The sequence below is a fragment of the Diceros bicornis genome, chromosome 35 (assembly GCF_020826845.1).
Source record: "Diceros bicornis minor isolate mBicDic1 chromosome 35, mDicBic1.mat.cur, whole genome shotgun sequence".
In the NCBI taxonomy this organism is placed as follows: Eukaryota; Metazoa; Chordata; class Mammalia; order Perissodactyla; family Rhinocerotidae; genus Diceros; species Diceros bicornis.
The window spans coordinates 27,000,406-27,005,858 of NC_080774.1; the positions used below are offsets into that span (position 1 = coordinate 27,000,406).

General features: G+C 46.3%; 1 pseudogene; it reads right to left on the bottom strand.

The window, feature by feature from the left end:
- Nucleotides 1-1,197: 1,197 nt before the first annotated feature.
- LOC131398680 (U2 spliceosomal RNA) lies at nt 1,198-1,309 on the bottom strand (annotated as a pseudogene).
- Between the last annotated feature and the right edge of the window lie 4,144 nt (nt 1,310-5,453).

The following is a 5,453-nucleotide window of genomic DNA, read 5'->3' on the forward strand; positions in this document are numbered from 1 at the left end:
TTTGAGTATATTTAGCTATTTTCTTTGTGGTTACCACTGGGATTACGTTTAACATCCTCAAGTTATAACAGTCTTAACTTGAATTTAATACTAGGTTAAATTCAATAACATCCAAGTTCACGAAGCTAACAGATCACCCTATTCTCTCAATACAAAAAGACTTTCTCCAAGACACATTATAATGAGAGTGTCAAAAATCAAGGACAAAAAAAGAATTCTAAAAGCAGCCAGGCCAAAAAAGGATGGCAACCTACAAAGGAACCCCCATTAGGCTATCAGCAGATTTCTCAGCAGAAACCCTACAGGCCAGCAGAGAGTGGAATGACATATTCAAAATGTTGAAAGGAAAAATTTGCCAGCCAAAAATACTCTATCCAGCAAAGTTATCCTTAGATTTGGAGGAGAAAGAAAGACTTTCCTAGACAAACAAAAGCTGAGGGAGTTCATGGCCACTAGACCTGCCATGCAAGAAACACTGAAAGGAGTTCTCCCAGCTAAAGTGAAAAGATGCCAATCAGTGACATGAAAACATGAAGGTTGACAGCACACTGGTAAAGGTAAATACACAGTCTGACTTAGAAAACTCTAAATCTGCCATAGGATGGCTGTTAACCACTTAACTACAGTATAAAGGCCAAAGGAAAAGAGTATTAAAAAATAACTACAGCTACTATAATGTATTAATGAATATACAATACAAAAGAGGTAAATAATGACATTCAAAGAATGAAAGGGGGGAGTAAAAGGGTGAAACCTTTGTACGCAATAGAAGTTAAGATGCTGTCAGCTTAAAATGGACTATTTTACCTATGAGCTGCCTTATGTAACCCTCACAGCTACCACAAAACAAAGCCCTAGAGCAGATGCACAAAAGATAAAGAAAGGAGGAATGGAGCATTCCACCACAGAAAATCACCAATTTACACAGGCAGGCAGAAACAGAGGGAAAAAGAAACAATGGAAATACAACATAACCAGAAAACAAATACAACATAACCAGAAAACAATCAACAAGATGGCATTAGGAAGTCCTCCCATATCAGAAATCACTCTAAATGTAAGTGGATCAGATTCATCAATCAAAAGGCACAGGGCGGATGGAAGGGAAAAAAAAAACAAGATGCAACTATTATATGCTGCCTACAAGAGTCTCGCTTCAGCTTTAAAGACACACACAGTCCAAAGGGAAGGGAGGGAAAGAGGTATTCCATGCAAGTGGGGGTAGCTCTACTCATATCAGACAAAATAGACTTTACACTGATAAGAACAGATACTACACTCCATCTTAGCGAAAAGGCTGAGAAACCACAGACAAAATAAACTTTAAGCCAAAAATGCTAATAATAAACAAAGATGGTTATATATAATAACAAAGGAATCAAATTATCAAGAAGATATAACAATCATATATATACATGCAACATCAGACAACCAAAATATCTTTAGCAAATACTAACAGATCTGAAGGGAGAAATATACAATGATGCAATAATAGTAGAGGACTTCAATACCCCACTTTCAGTAATGGATAGACCATCCAGACAGAAAATCAACAAGGGGACATTGGACTTCAACTATACATTGGACCAAATGGACCTAACAGGCATTTATAGAACATTCCATCCAAGAGAAGCAGAATACATATTCCTCTCAAGTGCACATGGAACATTCTCCAGGATAGATTATATGACAGGACACAAAACAAGTTTTGGCAAATTTAAGAAGACTGAAATTATACCAACTATCTTTTCTGAAGATAATAGTATGAAATTAGAAATCAACAAGAGGAAAGCTGGAAAATCTGCAAATATTTGGAAATTAAAAAACATGTTCCTGAACAACCAATAGGCTAAAGAAGAAATCGAAATAAAAAATTTCTTAAAACAAATGAAAATGGAAACATAGCATATCAAAACCCATGGGACACTGCAAAAGCAATTCTGAAAGGGAGGTTTATAGTGATAAATGCATATATTAAGATAAGAGAAATATCTCAAATAAACAACCTAACTTTATATCTCGAGGAAGTAGAAAAAGAAGAACAAACTAAGCCCAAAGTTAGCAGACAGAAGGAAATAAGAAAAATCAGGATGAAAATAAGTGAAAGAGACCAGAATAACAATAGCAAAGATCAATGAAACTAAGAGCTGCTTTTTCAAAAAGATAAACAAAATTGACAAACCTTTAGCTAGACTAAACAGGAAAAAAAGAGAGAAGACTCAAATAAATAAAATCAGAAATGGAAGATGAGACATTACAACTGACTCCAGAAATACCTGCATCACAAGAGACGACTGTGAACAATTACACGCCAACAAATGGGATGACCTAGAAGAAATGGATAAATTCCTAGAAACACAACCAACCGAGACTGAATGAACAGAAACAGACCATCTGAAGAGGCCCCAGTACTCCACAGACTAATGCTCCACTCTGTAAGGAGCAGTGGCCCAAATGTCTCATCCTGGCAGTCGCCTCTGAGCCCTTCCACATGCTCTTCCTTCTGCTTTTCAGACCCTTCCGGGATCTGCCACGTCCCAGCAGCAGGTCCCCGGGCAAGTTTCTCAGGCCCACTGACCTCATGTACAGATGGGAAACATACAGGTTGTGACATCACCTCACAAGGTCATCGTGAGGACCAGGGGATGTGTGAGAGCACATTATAAACTGTAAAGCCCTGTGCCGCATGAGCTCACAGAACACAAAACAATGGACGCCTGGGGGTTAAGACAGGGAGGGCACTTAAGAGACAGAAACAACGACTGAGTGGCGCTGGTGGAAGTGACTTCTCCACATTCTGGTGGGAGAGGCTTCATGAAAGTACAAGTGCAGAGAGAGACAGTGGGATGAGGGTGGGGACAGAGGCCAGTTGTTGGGGGAGGCCGGATGGTTTGGACTCTGAATCCAGAGGGAGGAGAGAGCTGGTTTGGTGTCTAGAAGAGACAACTCCTCCAGGGGAGGGGGGACAATTTCTGCTTGACCCAGACAGATTCAAAACTCGCCTCTGCCATTTTGACATTAGGACTCAGTTTCCTGACCTGTAAAGTGGGCATAATAACAGTACCAACCTCAGAGAGCTTCTGTGATGCTGAAATTCATTCATTCTGTCATTCAAAAAGATTTCCTATAACACAGCATTGGATTATAACCAAAGTATGACATAAACATACATGAGTTTATATTGATATCAACAAATGAATCAACAAACAAGTAAACGGGAGAGAAGAGACAAATTTTCCTCGCAAAGAATTCCAAACAGTAGACTCCCCACTTTAGGAGGTGAAGCTGGATCCTCCCCTCCCCTTCCCCAAGGGTGGGCCAGATCTAGAACGTGCTTCCCAATAAGAGTATAGAGAGAAGGAAAGAGAGTAACTTCACAGTGGAGCAGCCTGGCACACATGACCTTCACCAAGTGAGGAAGGTCAGCGTCCTGTCGCGTGCACCTCGTGCACTCCCTGCCGGGAGGGAGGACAAGGCACGGCGGCACCTCACCTCTGTGCTGTTCTGTCCAAAACCCCACACCCTCGTCTACTCACGAGAAGAGCCTCAGACAAACCAAATTGAGGCACATTCTACAAAACACCCACCAGCACCCTTCCAAACTGTCAAGGTCATGAAGAACAAGGAAAGAAGGAGGAACTGCCCAGACCAGAGGACCCGGGCAGCAGGACAACCAAGTGCAGGGTGGTGCCCTGGGCTGGATCCCGCAAAGGAAAAGGACGCTAATGGAGCAGCTGGTGCGAGGAGCCTGGAGTTGAGCTGATGGAAATACTCCCACGCTGGTTTCTGAGCCGTGACAAATGTCCATGGCGACGTGAGGTGCTGACAACAGGGGAGACCGGGTGAGGGGACATGGGAGCTCTCTGTCCCGTCTCTGCAACTTTTCTGTAATTCTAAACTTACGGCAGCCTGAACGGAGCTTGGTGCCCCGCCGCCCCGAGGCAGCAGTTCCTTAACGACAAATTGGCACAGCCTCGTCCTTCGCGCCCAGCGTGTCCGTCCTCCAAACCCAGCCCCAGCAATGTCTCAGAACACGCAGGTCTGACTCCACCCCCCGATTAAGACCCCCGGTGGCTCCCCGTTTCCCACCGCCGAGAGCCCAGGCTCCCCCCGTCGGCACCGGGGCCCCCTGCGCTCTGGCCTCCAGTCCACTTCCGGCTCCTTCCGCCGCTCCCGCCACCCCCACAGCGGGCTCCGCCCTCCGCCCCCACCCGCTGCGCCCGCTGTGCCCGCCGCCTCGCCCCTGCGCGTGCTGTTTCTCCTCCCTGGAGTGTTCCTTCCCTCCTGCCACTTCTCCATGCAGCGAACTCCTGCTCAGCTTCCAGTTCATATGGTGCCTTCCCTCGGGATGCCTTGGTTTCCGGAACACGTAGCCTCACTCGCGTAGCTGTGTCAGGCAGAGTACAGGGAAACCAGTTTCGCCAATGAAATCTTATTATTCTCCTTATGCCTTTTGACGTAATCAGAGAAGGCAATTCTATGTCTCCGGTCCAGCTCAAAGAAATACCTTTCAACCGCCATTTACAGAGCTGGAAACCCTCCCTCCACCCCTCTCCCCACGTTTATTGGTCTACTTGCCCAGAAGAGCATATCCCATCTGTGGGACCTGCTCCTCCCCACTCCAACCTTGTGTGTCTGGAGGAAGCCAGCCTGGATATGGGGGGGCATCCTTGAGTCTAGCCGGGCCAGCCTGAGTCCCAGCGCCCTGGCCACAGTGATTGGTCCAGGAATTGGCACGTGACCCAAGCTCAGCCAATCAGAGGGCTTCCCTGGGGGTTTCTGACAGATGTTGCTGGGAAGCAGCCCTATTTCATGTGGTCACGAGGCTCCAGGTTTGGAAGTCCAGATTGCATCGTTATTTCTGCCTTCCTGCTCTCCTCGCCCCTCTCTTCTGGAAACAAACCTCCCCTTTCCTGAGAGGACACACTGATACTTAGATTCAGCCTGTGAGGGTAACAGCGCATTTGATTCCTTTCTGAGAGCTGACCCCTGAAGCACAAGAAGTGTTTGATGACTGAGTGGACTGATGAGGAATTCTAGCAAAAACAAATAACAAATAATAATAAAAATAAATGACTATTGTGTACTCACTGTGTGCTAGGCACTGTGCTAAGCAGTTTCCATTCTATTCCCTGGTCCCCCAGCCCAGCCCTCACAGCTCCTTGTCCTCTGGGGCTCTGGTCCTGCCCACAGAAGGGCTGCCCCAGCCTCTCTCTATCCCTGGGATGTGCTGTCTGCTGGGCACGGGCAGGCCTCGAACCTGGACTCCAGGGCTGGGTCTGCCGCTCAGGGCCTGCAGTGGACTTGGCCACTCCCCACTCCCCTCCTCCTCGGCCTTAGTATCCCTGTCTGTGAGATGGGCCGGTTGGAACAGTCCACCTGTAGAGTCTCCTCCAGCTTGAAGGCTGTACTCTGTTCTATTGTGGGGATGTCAGAGATTCTGGGCAGGAGCC